The following is a 17,902-nucleotide window of genomic DNA, read 5'->3' as shown; positions in this document are numbered from 1 at the left end:
TATCATTATTATTTTGTCTTGTATCTCTCTAAAATATTTTGAAGAGCTTCACATAGAATGAAATACTTTGAAGTGCAGTATCAGCTATATAGCTTGACCGATATAGTGAGTATTACATGTCCTTTTGAAGAGGTGTAGGCTCCAAAAATGGTACCTATAAGCAGAATTATCCCCTCTCCTGTAGGCAAGATGTTCAATAACTAAAGCAATTCACGCTGACCATTTATCCATCAAATTCAAATGAGAGACAATGCTGAAAAGAGTGCATTCCTGATTTGTTATCATTGGATGAGTGACTCATTTGAGCCACGATGCTAGACTAGGATCTCAATCTTTAGTGCTTACCATAATATATACATATGCCACTTTTAAGTTTAAGACATTTTGCAGTTCCAGATATAATACTTGAACGTACATTCACATTTCTACCTTTGTATTCTGTGTGTGTGGGTTTAAGATACCTATCATGGCGATCACTTACTCCCCTTTCCCAAAGGCAAAAATTCCAATTACTAATATAATTAATGTGTTGATCCTAATAAATTTTGTGCGGGAATGGGCTTCAGATTTTAATTTATCCAGAGAGTTTATGGTGCTAGTATTTTATCCACCCAGAACAGAAATGCACACTTCTCTGCATCACTGTATTCAAAACTTTTCAGCAGGAAAACTAAAGATCATTCTGGATATTTATTGCATATGCAAATAAGGCGTGAAGTATTCCCATTGAATTAATGCGTTGCTAGATAGGTAGTAGAATATACTTTCTTATGTTGCAAAATAGTAAAATCATGCAATGGGAGGAACCAGAAATAGTCAGGAATTCTATTACTAGGGGTTACAAAAAAAATGCAGATTAGGAATAAAAAATTGTAGACCGTAACACATTATGAAAAGATAGGGATGGAAAAAGGGGGGGGGAGCTCTCCTTATCAGGAATAATATAATGTCAGTGGAAAAAAAGTGACAACTAAGAGCAAGACAAAAAATAGAGATAAAAGATAATAAATCAGCATCCCGAGGGTTACCATTGGTCAGAAACTGAACTGGACTATCCATATTGATACTGTGGCTACCAGGGGAGGTCAAAGGCTAGGAATCATTATGGTGAGTTACTTACCTCCTGACCCCCCCCCCCAAGTCGGGGGATGTAATGGAATACTCTCCAGTTGCCTGGATGAGTGCAGCTCCAACAACACTCGAAGCTCAACGGCATACGGGGTAAAGCACCCCTTTCACAAATATTCAAACCCTCCACCACCACCGACGAACAGTGGCAGCCATGTGTAACATCTACAAGATGCACTGCAGTAACTCACCAAGGTTCCTTAGACAGCTCCTTCCAACCCCACGACCACTACCATCTAGAAGGACAAGGGCAGTAGATACCTGGGAACCCCATCTGCTAGAGGTTCCCCTTCAAGCCACTCACCACCCTGTCTTGGAAATATATCGCTGTTCCTTCACTGTTGCTGGGGCAAAATCCTGGAACTCCCTTCCTAACAGCATATTGGGTATACCTTCACACTAATAGGTGTAGTCGAAAGACCGCCTCAAAGTGCAAGGTAGGTGGAGGAAAAGACTTGCCGGCAACTTAGGGAGTTCGAGTAATAAGCATAGTACAATAATCATGGGTGATTTCAACTGGCCTAATATTACTTGGACAGAAGAGATCGGTAAGGGAGTAAGGAAATTCTTACTATTTCTGCGGGACTCCAAAAAGTGCAACAAGGGAAGATTCACAATTGGATCTGGTAATGGAGAGCGAACCAGAGCAGATAAGAGACGTAAAAGTAGGAGAACATCTGGGCAGTAATGGCCATAATACAATATGCTTTAATATGGTGATGTGGAAAACTTATGAATGACAAAAATAGATAAACTGATTTTGAGGGATTGAGAATAGAACTTGCGAGAATAAAATCACTACCAATCTTGACAAATTACGATATAGAGCAGCAATGGGAAACAGTTACAACTGTGTTCAACAGAGTGCGGGAAAATATATTCCACAAAAAGGAAGGAACAAACTAAACATCTGTGAGACTCCAGGGATGAAAAAAGACTTGAGGGAACAACTGAGGATGAGGAAAGAGGCACCCACATAGATGATAGAGGAGATGAGGGAAAATATGAAGCGATTAGGAGAGAAGTGAACAAAACAATAAGGATGTCAAAGGAGAACCATTAAATTATCAAGGAACATAAAATAAAATATTTTATATTAATTTTAAAAAGGCAGGCTGTGATGAGAATAGGACCATTAAGGATAGACCGGATAAAACCACAGGTAACGGCAGAGAGATGGGATAAATATTAAATAATTATTTCGCTTCAGTATTTATCAGGAAGATAGGTCAGCTAGATATAACATTGTATGATAATTTGAGGAATGAGAAAAGTTCATTTAAAAAAAGGGGGGGATGTAATGAGTAAATTAACCAAATTCAATGAGGATAAAGTCTGTGCTCCAGATGGTTTCCATCCACATGTTTTAAAAGTCAGTGACGAACAGATTACAGAGGCATTCTGCACTTTATCAAATAATTCATGAGAAAAAAGTGCAGAAGACTGGTGGATAGCTCATGTAATTCTTATATTTAAGAAGGGAAATGGAATATGTCCAGTGAAATATAGATCAGTCACCTTAACATTGGTGGTAGGAAAAATACATATTTTAAAAATTTGTTCTTGGGATGTGGGCGTCGCTGGCTGGGCCAGCATACATTGCCCGACCCTAATTGCCCTTGAGGGGGCAGTTAAGAGTCAACCAATTTTCTGTGGGTCTGAAGTCACATATAGGCCAGACCAGGTAAGGAGAACAGATTTTCTTCCCGAAAGGACATTAGTGAACCAGATGGGTTTTTACGAAAACCGACAATGGTTTCATGGTCATCATTAGACTTTAAATTCCAGACATCATTAGACTTTAAATTCCAGATTTTTATTGAATTAAAATTTCACCAGCTGCAGTGGCGGGTTTCGAACCCGGGTCCCCAGATCATTACCCTGGGTTTCTGGTTTACTAGTCCAGTGACAATACCACTATGCCACCGCCTCACAGTGGCTTTCACTGTTTCTTCACAGCTCCAGGGTCCCGGTTCGATTCCCAGCTTGGGTCACTGTCTGTGTGGAGTCTGCACGTTCTCCCTGTGTCTGCGTGAGTTTCCTCCTGGTGCTCTGGTTTCCTCCCACAAGTCCTGAAAGAAGTGCTGTTGGGTGAATTGGACATTCTGAATTCTCCCTCAGTGTAGCCGTAAAGGCGCCGGAATGTGGCGACTCGGGGATTTTCACCGTAACTTCACCTGAGGAAGGAGCTATGCTCCGAAAGCTAGTGATTCGAAACAAACCTGTTGAACTTTAACCTGGTGTTGTAAGACTTCTTACTGTGCTCACCCCAGTCCAACGCTGGCCTCTCCACATCATGACTACCATTTTTTTTGTGAGGATTGTGGGATAGTCAATACTGAGGAGGATTGCAACGAGTTATAGGAGGGAATTAATAAACTTGCAGAATGGGAAAATAATTGGCAAATTAAATTATCCTATGTGAGATAGGATATTTTGACAGGAAGAATGGAGCAGACGCTTGATCCCTGGAAGGTCCAAGGCGAATTGGAGTACAGGAACAAAGGCATTCTGGAGTACAAATACATCAATCACTAAAAGTTGCACTACTGATTAGCAAGGCCAAAATAAGTAAAAGGACTAGGCTTCATTTCCAGAGAATTAGAGTTTGAGAAATAAGGAAGTTATGCTACACCTGTATCACGCCTTGAGCGTACTACATGCAGTTCTGGTCGCAATATTGTAAAAATAATATGGAGGCACTGGAAAGGGTGCAGAGATTTACAAGGATAATACCAGAAAGACATGGGTAAAAATCAAGAAACACTTTTCTCTTTCCTCTTGAAAAAAGAAGGCAATCGGGTGGCATTCGAGGTGGGGAATATAGAGGCGGACCCGGGGGTAGATATATTATGGTTAGTGGGAAATTGGACGTAATGGCTGTGGTATTGGTAAATATATATGCCCCAAACTGGAACGACGTTCAGTTTGTTAAGACGGGTGCTGGGGAAGGTCCTGGACCTGGACTGACATCGATTGATTATGGGGGGAGATTTTAACACCGTCCTGGATCCAAGGTTGGATCGGTCGAGTGCCAGGTCTGGTAAGGTATCAGCTATGGCAAAGGAGCTGCGGGTGTTTATGGAGCGCATGGTGGTGGTGGGGGAGGGGGGGGGGGGGGGGGGTTGATCCGTAGAGATGTGGGAGGCCAAGGGGTAAGGAGTTTTCATTCTACTCCCATGTGCACTAGCTGTATTCCCGGATAGACGTATTTGTATTGGACCAAACGTTGCTGGCTGAGGTGGTAAATGCTGAATATTCAGCAAATGTGGTGTCGGACCACGCCCCACACTGGGTAGACCTGCAAGTTAACAAAGAAAAGGCCCAGTGCCCGCAGTGGAGATTGGATGTGGGGCTGTTAGCGGAGGAGGAGATGTGCGAGCGGGTGAGGGAGGCCATTCGGGGATATATAAAGATCAATGACACAGGTGAGGTTTCGGCTGGGGTGGTGTGTGAAGCACTGAAGGCGGCTAATAGGGGAGAACTCATCTTAATTCGGGCCCATAAGGAGAAGGCTGAGCGGGTGGAGTTAGACAGGGTGGTAGGGAAAATGTTGCAGGTGGACAGGAGGGATGTGGAGTCAGCGGATGACGGGTTTCTGAAGGAGCGTCAGAGACTGCAGCTGGAATTTGAGCTGCTGTCCACAGCTAAGGTGGAGGGACAACTTAGGAGGGTAAAGGGGGCGGTCTATGAATATGGGAAAAAAGTCAGCAGGATGCTGGCGCATCAGTTGAGGAAACAGGAGGCGGTGAGAGAGATTGGGAAAGTAAGAGATACAGGGGGGAAGGTGATTTTGGATCCGGCGGGGGTGAATGATGTGTTTCAGGAATTTTACAGTGGATTGTATTGTTATGGGCCAGGGATAGAGAACCCCAAAGTGTATCATGGAGTTTACCTGACCCACAACTTTTAATAGAGTGTGGTTATAGCGAGAATAAGGGCCCGCTTTACAGGTGTGGCGCAACAGAGAACTACGAGTATTTTTAAACAAAAGCAATGATTATTCTACGAATCCCATTAACATTTTTAAACACACACAATAAACATCTTGGCAACCATCAACTAAAATACACCCCCAAAGAATGCAGAACTCTATGAGTAACCCTTAATCTTTCCTTACAGCATCCATAAGACAAAAGACCCTTTTTAACACCGAGTTCAGGTTTAAATTCACTACTGAGAGCTATCACTTTGAAATCCTCAAATGATCTGGAGACCGTCTTTAGATTGCAGAGAGAGATTTTTTGCCTGCAGCTATCCAGCTCTCAAAATGAAACTAAACACCGTGTAGCTGCCTGCTCAAAAACGAAAGTGAAAGACAGACAGCCCAGCTCCACCCATTCTCTGACATCACTGCAGCTATTCGATAAACATCCATTTCTGAAAGCTACTCTCACATGACACCCCCCCCCCCCCAGGGAAAAAAACCAAACCCATCAACTTCAAGATGGTTTCATTTTTCACCTTTTCACTTTCCTTTAAGAAATATGGACAGTGAATGTACGTGTTTTTTAACAAAGCAAACCACGCAAACATTTAATAATAACATAGTCCATTTTAGTTCTTCTTCCTCCAACTGGAATCCTTCTTGATTGACAGTCTCTTTGGACAAGACAGTCTCTGCACGATCCATCCATTTCCCTATGCCTCGGCATTTCTCTTTAAAGTCAGGTACTTTAGTTTAATCTGATCACAGAGCCTCTTGTAATTCTCCAACACAGCAGGAGGATTGGTTATCACAGCTTTCAGGCAGTCAAATGCCTGTTGAAACTCCGCTGTTCACCTAAATTTGCTATGCTTCTTTAGCAAGTCCGTCAGTGGAGCAACCACACTACAAACCTTTTGCACAAATGTTCGATCAAATCCACTCATGCCAAGAAATCACATTATTTCCCTTCGTGTCGAGGGTATTGGAAACTCCCCAATAACTTTGTTTTCACATCCCGTTGGACCATTCGACCGTGTCCGATTGTATGGCCAAGGAAAGTGACTTGGCTTTTCCAAATACATTTTTGGCTAGGTTTACCACCAAACCCGCCTCCTGAAGTCGATCGAATAACTCCATCAATTGTTTTAAATGTTCTTTCCATGTCTGGCTGAAAATTACCAGATCGTCGATGTATACCGCACAATTGGGTAATCCTGAAACAACGTTGTTAGTTAACCTTTGAAATGTGGCTGGGGTGTTTTTCATGCCAAATGGCATAACTTTGAATTGGCATATACCACCTAGAGTCACAAAAGCTGAAATCTCCTTCACCCTTTCGGGATAAAGGTACCTGCCAGTAACCTTTAAGTAAATCCAGTTTGGAAATAAAAGCTGATTGTCCCACTTTCTCAATGCAATCCTCCAAACGTGGGATAGGCTAAGAGTCCATTCTTGTAACTGCATTAACCTTTTATAGTCCACACACAACCGTTGAGTGCCATCTGGTTTTGGTACCATCACTATGCGTGAGCTCCATTGGCTGCAACCCACTTCAATTATACCATTTTTAAGCATAATCTCAATTTCGTTGTTAACCCGCCAAAATTGGCACAGGTTAAGTCTATATGGATATAGTTTAATTGGAACAGCATTTCCCACATCTACATCATGTATAGCCATTTTAGTGCTTCCCAACTTATTTCCACAAACTTGCCCATGTGATATCAATAACTCTTTCAGGTCAGTTCATTTTTCCTCTGGAAGGGGACTCAACAATTTATCCCAATTTTTAAGAACACCTCGTTTTCAAATTTAATTTGAGGTATGTCAAATTCAAAGTCATCTGAATTTGGTTCGTCACTTTGAGTTAGAATCATTAAAACTTCCTCCTTTTGCCCTCCTTCACTTTCAAAGTACCTTTTAAGCATATTCACATGACACACGCAGTGAGTTTTCCTTCTCTCCGGCGCTCTTACCACATAATTTACCTCACTTAATTTCCTTTCAATCTGATAAGGTCCACAAAACCTTGTTTTTAAAGGTTCACCTACCACTGGTAACAACACTAAAACTTTATCTCCACTGGCAAAACTGTGAACTTTGGATTTCTTGTCCGCTCCCCGTTTCATCACATGTTGTGCAATTTTTAAATGCTGTCTAGCCAATTCACCTGCTGTATTTAATCGTTCCCTAAAATTTGACATGTAATCCAGTTCTGATTTTTCACTCACCAATTTTTCCTTAATTAGTTTAAGTGGTCATCTTACCTCATGACCAAAAATTAGTTCAAAAGGACTGAATTTGGTTGACTCATTAGGTGCATCCCTAATTGCAAACAGTACGAATGTAATTCCTTTATCCCAATCATCTGGATAATCCTGACAAGCCCTCAACATTGTCTTTAATGTCTGATGCCACCTTTCTAACGCTCCCTGTGATTCTGGATGGTACACAGTTGATTTAAATTGTTTTACTCCTAAGCTATCCATAACTTCTTTGAATAACCTTGAGGTAAAATTTGATCCTTGATCCGATTGTATTTCTGTGGGTAGTCCATATCTAGTAAAGAATTGAAGTAACTCCTCCACAACCGTTTTAGCTGCAGTATTAAGTACTGGAATGGCCTCTGGAAACCTAGTAGACACATCCATTATAGTCAAAAAATATTGATTCCCACTTTTCGTTTGAGGAAGCGGTCCTACGCAATCAATTAAGATCCTTGTAAAAGGTTCCTCAAATGCTGGAATGGGTGTTAAGGGCATTGGTTTTATCACTGCTTGAGGTTTCCCTATCACCTTGACATGTGTGACATGATTGACAAAATTTAACTACCTCTTTATGTAGTCCAGGCCAATAAAAATGTTTTGGGATTTCAGCTTGAGTTTTTCTTACTCCCAAATGACCTCCCACTGGTACATCATGTGCTACTCGCAACACCTCCTTTCTATACCCTACCGGCAATACCACTTGATGAACTTCTGCCCACTTTTCATCCGCCTGCATATGTAAAGGTCTCCATTTTCTCATTAAGACATCATTTTTACGGTATTAACACTGGTATACACTCAGATTCCTCTTCCGTGTATGCTTTCTGATACATCTGTTTTATTTCTATATCTTGCTGTTGTAACTCTGCCAATTTTCCTGAACTAAAAATATCTGCCTCATCCTCCACCTGTTGTTGTTCTTTTCCAACCATCTGATCAAAAATCGTTTCTGATAATTGAACTTCAATTTTATCTTCACTCTTTGATTTGTCCTCTTGTCTTAACCTGTGACTTTGCGACCTTGTTACTACACAATCCGGAAAAATCCCATTATATTCGTCCTTTAACACTTCAGTTGTCTGATTTTCCACTGGTTTATCAACCACAGTAGGCATCACTTCCACCTGTGATCCAGCTATATCATTACACAAGATAAACTGTATTCCTGGACAAGATAGTTTCTCTATTACTCCTACTACCACTTCACCACTCTTCACTGGACTTTCCAACCTTACATAATGGAACGCTACTCTTCTCACCCTGAATTCCACATATTACCACCCTTTCTGGCAACATTCTTCCCAAACTACATAACTCCGCAACTCTTACCATTAAAGATTGACTAGCTCCCGTATCTCTTAAAATTGCGACTTTACCTGCTCCTCCTGATACGCATGAGTAAACTTTACCCACACAAGTAAATTCTTTAAAGAGATCTGGCACCTTCTTATCAATCACCCCTTGATCAGTCAGTACAATCTTTTGCACCTCCTTCGCTTCACTTGGGCTTTCCTTTACCACTTTAACAAACCCCACTGTCTTATCCTGTTTTACCACATCAGCCTTCCCAGTGACTTTCTTCAACCACCAACAGTGTGACTTTACATAGTCTAGTTTATTACAGTGAAAACATTTGAAACTTTTCATTTCTTTTCCACCCTCCTGGATTTCTTTTTAATCTGAGGTACACTCTCCATATTATTTACCATTACCACTTGAGTACTTCTCTTTTCCCCAGTTTCTATCCCTCACAGGCTGAAACTGATGTTGGAAACCAAGCTTTGACTTATGAACAAATTCATAATCATCTGCCATTTCTGCTGCTGGCCTCATAGTTTTAACCCTCTGCTCTTCCACATGAGCTCTCACTACATCAGAAATTGAATTTTTAAACTCCTCCAAAAGTATAATTTCTCTGAGAGCTTCATACGTTTGCTCTATTTTCAAAGCCCTTATCCAGCTATCAAAATTACTCTGATCCTTTCAAACACCATGTATGTTTGACCAGGTTATTTCCTTAAATTTCTAAACCTTTGTCTGTAGGCTTCAGGCACCAGTTCATATGCACCTAAGATGGATTTTTTCACCTCCTCTTACGTTCCAGATACCTCCTCCGGTAGTGATGCAAACACTACACTAGCACTACCTACCAGCTTTGTTTGAATCAGTAATACCCACATGTCCGGTGGCCATTTCATTTGTTTTGCCACCTTCTCAAATGGAATGAAAAAGGCTTCTACCTCCTCCTCATCAAACCTTGGCAAATCTTTGACATATTTAAATAGATCCTCACCAAGCCTTCGTCTGTGGCGCTCTTTCTCTTTATCCTCATCACTATCTCCAACTGTACGTTTCCCTTTACATTTGCCAATTTTAGCTGACTGTCATGTTTCATGGCCATTTCCTGAAGTTCAAACTCTCTCTCTTTTTCCCTCTCCTCTCTCTCTTTTTCTTTTTCCCTGATCTGTACCTCCCTTTCTCTTTCTTTTTGTTTTGCTCGGGCTGTTCTTTCTTTGTTTCTTCCTTCTCTCCTTTTCTTTTTCCTCTTTTTCTTTTTCCCTCATCTATATCTCTCTTTCTCTTTCCTTTTCTCTCATTGCATATTCAAGCTGCTTTAATTCTTTTTCATGTTCAAGTTGCATGATTTGTAACTGAATTTTTGCCAGTTCTAATGAGTCAGGCAATTTTAAATGCTGAGCTAGCACCGTAAATACCACTTCTATTTGTTTTCTGTCAGGTAATGTTAACTAATGTTTTTGCCAAATCTAAAAGCCTTTTTTAGTCTCTGTTCATAAGGTACTGCGTGTGACCTTCTCCATCCCCAAAAACCTCCAAGCCTCTGAAAGAGCCATTGTCCACAAATCACTCCCTACTTAAACTGGAATACCACACCTGAAAAGCAACCACATTATGCTCACCCCTCACTGTCTTTTAAGTTTACAAAGCCAACCCAATAGATAGACTTTTATCCCCCTCGAGTCCCCAATTTGTTATGGGCCAGGGTTTAGAGAACCCCAAAGTGTATCATGGAGTTCACCTGACCCACAACTTTTAATAGTGTGGTTTTGTGGCGCTGTAACCATTCAGCGGACTTTAACTCGAGGCTGCTGAACCGCTTCTTCGTCTCCCAAATGGATTATCCAGCCCAAGTGTCAAAGTCAGGAGGAGTCCGGCTCCAATTCCCCGATGCTGGCAATGCGAGGGGACGGGGCCCTTTAACTTCAATTTGAGAAAGGCGCACCAATCTCGGTGGGCCGAGCTTGCCGGTGTCTTTAGGCCCCGCTCCTCAGGTACGACGGTGCAAGATTTTTATTCACAAAGTGTCAGAAGATCCAGAGAGAAAACTTGCCTGATGCTCTGGGGAGAAAAGCACCAGTTTTCAGTCAGAACCTGACAGTTCCATTTTTTGGAAAAGTTCTGCCCATAGTCTCTTCAATACACTGATCCGTCGTGAAGGACTCGGGGAAGAGGATCATAAACACCGACATCGGCTGAATAGCCTGTTTCTGTACTGTATATCTGATGTAATTATGACCGAGGGCTTCCACCCATTGTAATCCAATTTTCTCAATAGCAACATATAGCCTTATATGTTTGAGAACAGGTACAGTTTGAAGAACGTTGAGTTTTTTTTTCACTTTCCAAGGAAGCGACCTCTGTACCAAAACTAAGTTGAAAATAGTCTCTTACATTTGCTGACCATAATTTTAAGTAAATTAAGGTAGTAACTGGGAATAGTTTTTTACACACCATGGGCAGGATTCTCCATGACATCACGGCGAACTCGTGAAACGCAATCGGCCGGAGAATATGCTCCGACACTGAAATCGGTCTTGGCGGCGGTTTCGTGCTGAATCGGGATTCTCTGGATCCCTCAATGCAACGAAACCGCGGCACCCGCCGCGTGGCCTGGAGAGGAGGTAGGAGTTGGCGTGGGGGGACTGCGGGCTCCCGTATTAGACACCGGCCGTGCTTTCTGCGGGGGTGTATGGGGGGGGCCTGCCAGGGCCGGGAGGGGAGGGGAAGGGGGGACGGACAGCCCAAGCAGCCGGGAAGCCCCCGACAGGACAAGAGCGGTGCCCATACAACGGGTGCTATTACAGCGGCCATCTTGCTGGCCAACCACCCCGATCCCTGGGTGGGCAGAGAGAAAACGGCCGTATGGGTGGGTGCCCCCCTGGGTGGGTGGCCCCCCTCCCCGGCCACCCCACCCAAACAGAACCACCCACCGGGGGACGATCCAGGGCCACACCGACAGCAGCCCCCAGTGAGGGCAGTGTCATCAAACCGTGCCCCTGGCAGCAGGGACGGGTGCCAGGACCATGAGTGGGGGAAATACGTGGCAGGGGCCCATGGTGACAACGGGGGCCACCATGTAGCCCATGGTACCTGATTGTGCATGGTTGAATGCGCCATGATGACATGTTCCCCCCCCCCCCCCCCCCTACAGATAATTATGTTCGGTCATCAACCAGCGACCCTTCACCACCGACCACCCTCACCTCCCACATCACCGACCTCCCACACCACCGACCACCCTCACCGCCCACACCACTGACCACCCTCATCTCCCACACCACCGACCACCCCCACCTCCCACACCACCAAACACCCTCACCTCCCACACCACCAAACACTCTCACCTCCCACACCACCAAATACCCTCACCTCCCACACCACCGACCACCCCCACCTCCCACACCACCAAATACCCTCACCTCCCTCACCACCAAACACCCTCACCTCTCTCACCACCGAACACTCACCTCTCACACCACCGACCACCCTCACCTCCCACACCACCGACCTCCCACACCACCGACCACCCTCATCTCCCACACCACCGACCACCCCCACCTCCCACACCACCGACCTCCCACACCACCGACCACCCTCATCTCCCACACCACCGACCACCCCCACCTCCCACACCACCAAACACCCTCACCTCCCACACCACCAAACACCCTCACCTCCCACACCACCGACCACCCTTCCCTCCCACACCCCGACCACCCTCCCCTCCCACACCACCGACCACCCTCACCTCCCACACCACCGACCACCCTCACCTCCCACACCACCGACCACCCTCACCTCCCACACCACTGACCACCCCCATCTCCCACACCACTGACCACCCCCACCTCCCACACCACCAAACACCCTCACCTCCCACACCACCGACCACCCTCATCTCCCACACCACCGACCACCCCCACCTCCCACACCACCGACCACCCTCACCCCCCACACCACCGACCACCCTCACCTCCCACACCACCGACCACGCTCACCTCCCACACCACCGACCACCCTCACCTCCCACACCACCGACCACCCTCCCCTCCCACACCACCGACCACCCTCACCTCCCCCACCACCGACCACCCTCACCTCCCACACCACCGACCACCCTCACATCCCACACCACCGATCACCCTCACCTCCCACACCACCGACCACCCTCACCTCCCACACCACTGACCACCCTCACATCCCACACCACCGACCACCCTCACCTCCCACACCACCGACCACCCTCACCTCCAACACCACCGACCACCCTCCCCTCCCACACCACCGACCACCCTCCCCTCCCACACCACCGACCACCCTCACCTACCACACCACCTCCCACCCTCCCCTCCCACACCCCGACCACCCTCCCCTCCCACACCACCGACCACCCCCACCTCCCACACCACCGACCACCCTCACCTCCCACACCACCGACCACCCTCCCCTCCCACACCACCGACCACCCTCACCTCCCCAACCACCAAACACCCTCACCTCCCACACCACTGACCACCCTCACCTCCCACACCACCGACCACCCTCACCTCCCCCACCACCGACCACCCTCACCTCCCACACCACCAACCCCCTCACCTCCCACACCACCGACCACCCTCCCCTCCCACACCCCGACCACCCTCCCCTCCCACACCACCGACCACCCTCACCTCCCCCACCACGAACCACCCTCACCTCCCACACCACTGACCACCCTCCCCTCCCACACCCCGACCACCCTCCCCTCCCACACCACTGACCACCCTCACCTCCCACACCAACGACCACCCTCACCCCCCACACCACCGACCACCCTCACCTCCCCCACCACCGACCACCCTCACCCCCACACCACCGACCACCCTCACCTCCCACACCACCGACCACCCTCCCCTCCCACACCACCGACCACTCTCACCTCCCACACCACCGACCACCCTCCCCTCCCCCAGCACCGACCACCCTCACCTCCCCCACCACCGACCACCCTCACCTCCCCCACCACCGACCACCCTCACCTCCCACACCACCGACCACCCTCACCCCCCACACCACCGACCACCCTCACCCCCCACACCACCGACCACCCCCACCTCCCACACCACCGACCACCCTCATCTCCCACACCACCGACCACCCCCACCTCCCACACCACCGACCACCCCCACCTCCCACACCACCGACCACCCTCATCTCCCACACCACCGACCACCCTCACCTCCCACACCACCGACCACCCTCACCTCCCACACCACCGACCACCCTCGCCTCCCACACCACCGACCACCCTCACCTCCCCCACCACGAACCACCCTCACCTCCCTCACCACCGACCACCCTCACCTCCCACACCACCGACCATCCTCACCTCCCCATCACCCTCACCTCCCCCACCACGAACCACCCTCACCTCCCACACCACCGACCACCCTCGCCTCCCACACCACCGACCACCCTCACCTCCCACACCACCGAACACCCTCACCTCCCACACCACCGAACACCCTCACCTCCCACACCACCGACCACCCTCACCTCCCACACCACCGACCACCCTCACCTCCCACACCACCGACCACCCTCACCTCCCACACCACCGACCTCCCACACCACCGAACACCCTCACCTCCCACACCTCCGACCTCCCACACCAGCGACCACCCCCACCTCCCGCACCACCAAACACCCTCACCTCCCACACCACCAAACACCCTCACCTCCCCCACCACCGACCACCCTCACCTCCCACACCACCGACCACCCTCATCTCCCACACCACCGACCACCCCCACCTCCCGCACCACCAAACACCCTCACCTCCCACACCACCAAACACCCTCACCTCCCACACCACCAAACACCCTCACCTCCCACACCACCGACCACCCTCACCTCCCACACCACCGACCACCCTCCCCTCCCACACCCCGACCACCCTCCCCTCCCACACCACTGACCACCCTCACCTCCCACACCACCGACCACCCTCACCTCCCACATCACTGACCACCCTCACCTCCCACACCACTGACCACCCTCATCTCCCACACCACCGACCACCCCCACCTCCCGCACCACCAAACACCCTCACCTCCCACACCACCAAACACCCTCACCTCCCCCACCACCGACCACCCTCACCTCCCACACCACCGACCACCCTCATCTCCCACACCACCGACCACCCCCACCTCCCGCACCACCAAACACCCTCACCTCCCACACCACCAAACACCCTCACCTCCCACACCACCGACCACCCTCACCTCCCACACCACCGACCACCCTCACCTCCCACACCACCGACCACCCTCACCTCCCCCACCACCGACCACCCTCACCTCCCACACCACCGACCACCCTCATCTCCCACACCACCGACCACCCTCACCTCCCACACCACCGAACACCCTCACCTCCCCATCACCCTCACCTCCCCCACCACGAACCACCCTCACCTCCCTCACCACCGACCACCCTCACCTCCCACACCACCGACCACCCTCACCTCCCCATCACCCTCACCTCCCCCACCACGAACCACCCTCACCTCCCACACCACCGACCACCCTCGCCTCCCACACCACCGACCACCCTCACCTCCCACACCACCGAACACCCTCACCTCCCACACCACCGAACACCCTCACCTCCCACACCACCGACCTCCCACACCACCGACCACCCTCACCTCCCACACCACCGACCACCCTCACCTCCCACACCACCGACCACCCTCACCTCCCACACCACCGACCTCCCACACCACCGAACACCCTCACCTCCCACACCTCCGACCTCCCACACCAGCGACCACCCCCACCTCCCGCACCACCAAACACCCTCACCTCCCACACCACCAAACACCCTCACCTCCCCCACCACCGACCACCCTCACCTCCCACACCACCGACCACCCTCATCTCCCACACCACCGACCACCCCCACCTCCCGCACCACCAAACACCCTCACCTCCCACACCACCAAACACCCTCACCTCCCACACCACCAAACACCCTCACCTCCCACACCACCGACCACCCTCACCTCCCACACCACCGACCACCCTCCCCTCCCACACCCCGACCACCCTCCCCTCCCACACCACTGACCACCCTCACCTCCCACACCACCGACCACCCTCACCTCCCACATCACTGACCACCCTCACCTCCCACACCACTGACCACCCTCATCTCCCACACCACCGACCACCCCCACCTCCCGCACCACCAAACACCCTCACCTCCCACACCACCAAACACCCTCACCTCCCCCACCACCGACCACCCTCACCTCCCACACCACCGACCACCCTCATCTCCCACACCACCGACCACCCCCACCTCCCGCACCACCAAACACCCTCACCTCCCACACCACCAAACACCCTCACCTCCCACACCACCGACCACCCTCACCTCCCACACCACCGACCACCCTCACCTCCCACACCACCGACCACCCTCACCTCCCCCACCACCGACCACCCTCACCTCCCACACCACCGACCACCCTCATCTCCCACACCACCGACCACCCTCATCTCCCACACCACCGACCACCCTCATCTCCCACACCACCGACCACCCCCACCTCCCACACCACCGACCACCCTCACCCCCCACACCACCGACCACCCTCACCTCCCACACCACCGACCACCCTCCCCTCCCACACCACCGACCACCCTCACCTCCCACACCACCGACCACCCTCACCCCCCACACCACCGACCACCCTCACCTCCCACACCACCAAACACCCTCACCTCCCACACCACCGACCACCCTCCCCTCCCACACCCCGACCACCCTCCCCTCCCCCACCACCGACCACCCTCCCCTGCCACACCACCGACCACCCTCACCTCCCACACCACCGACCACCCTCACCTCCCCCACCACCGACCACCCTCACCTCCCACACCACCGACCACCCTCACCTCCCACACCACCGACCACCCTCACCTCCCACACCACCGACCACCCTCACCTCCCCCACCACCGACCACCCTCACCTCCCACACCACCGACCACCCTCACCTCCCACACCACCGACCACCCTCACCTCCCACACCACCGACCACCCTCACCTCCCACACCACCGACCACCCTCACCTCCCACATCACTGACCACCCTCACCTCCCACACCACCGACCACCCTCACCTCCCACACCACCGACCACCCTCACCTCCCACACCACCGACCACCCTCATCTCCCACACCACCGACCACCCTCACCTCCCCCACCACCGACCACCCTCACCTCCCACACCACCCTCACCTCCCACACCACCGACCATCCTCACCTCCCACACCACCGACCACCCTCATCTCCCACACCACCGACCACCCTCACCTCCCCCACCACCGAACACCCTCACCTCCCTCACCACCGACCACCCTCACCACCCACACCACCGATATACCCTCACCTCCCACACCACCGACCACCCTCACCTCCCCCACCACCGACCACCCTCACCTCCCCCACCACCGACCACCCTCACCTCCCCCACCACCGACCACCCTCACCTCCCACACCACCGACCACCCTCACCTCCCCATCACCCTCACCTCCCCCACCACGAACCACCCTCACCTCCCACACCACCGAACACCCTCACCTCCCAGCACCGACCACCCTCACCTCCCACACCACCGACCACCCTCACCTCCCACACCACCAACCACCCTCACCTCCCACACCACCGACCACCCTCACCTCCCACACCACCGACCACCCTCACCTCCCACACCACCGAACACCCTCACCGCTCACACCACCGAACACCCTCACCTCCCACACCACTGACCTCCCACACCACCGATACACCCTCACCTCCCACACCACCGGCCACCCTCACTTCCCACACCACCGACCTCCCACACCACCGATACACCCTCACCTCCCACAGCACCGGCCACCCTCACTTCCCACACCACCGACTTCCCACACCGCCGACCACCCTCACCTCCCACACCACTGAACACCCTCACCTCCCACACCACCGACCACCCTCACCTCCTACACCACCGAACACCCTCACCTCCCACACCACCGAACACCCTCACCTCTCACACCACCGACCACCCTCACCTCCCTAACCACCGACCTCCCACACCACCGACCACCCTCACCTACCACACCACCGACCACCCTCACCTCAAAATTAAAAAAATAACTTTTAATAGTGTGTGGGTATGGGAAGCACAAGGACCCACTTTACAGGTGTGGGGCAACAGAGAACTAAGAGTATTTTTAAACAAAAACA

General features: G+C 50.9%; 1 protein-coding gene across 10 annotated transcripts in view; it reads left to right on the top strand.

Moving 5' to 3' along the window:
• Window positions 1–17,902, top strand: part of chn1 (chimerin 1) — a 393,699-nt gene that overhangs the window by 102,552 nt on the left and 273,245 nt on the right. The gene's annotated exons all lie outside the window — the stretch shown is intronic.

The sequence above is a fragment of the Scyliorhinus torazame genome, chromosome 2, assembly GCF_047496885.1.
Source record: "Scyliorhinus torazame isolate Kashiwa2021f chromosome 2, sScyTor2.1, whole genome shotgun sequence".
In the NCBI taxonomy this organism is placed as follows: Eukaryota; Metazoa; Chordata; class Chondrichthyes; order Carcharhiniformes; family Scyliorhinidae; genus Scyliorhinus; species Scyliorhinus torazame.
Note: the sequence above shows the minus strand (reverse complement) of the source record. Positions and strands in the feature narration are given on the sequence as shown.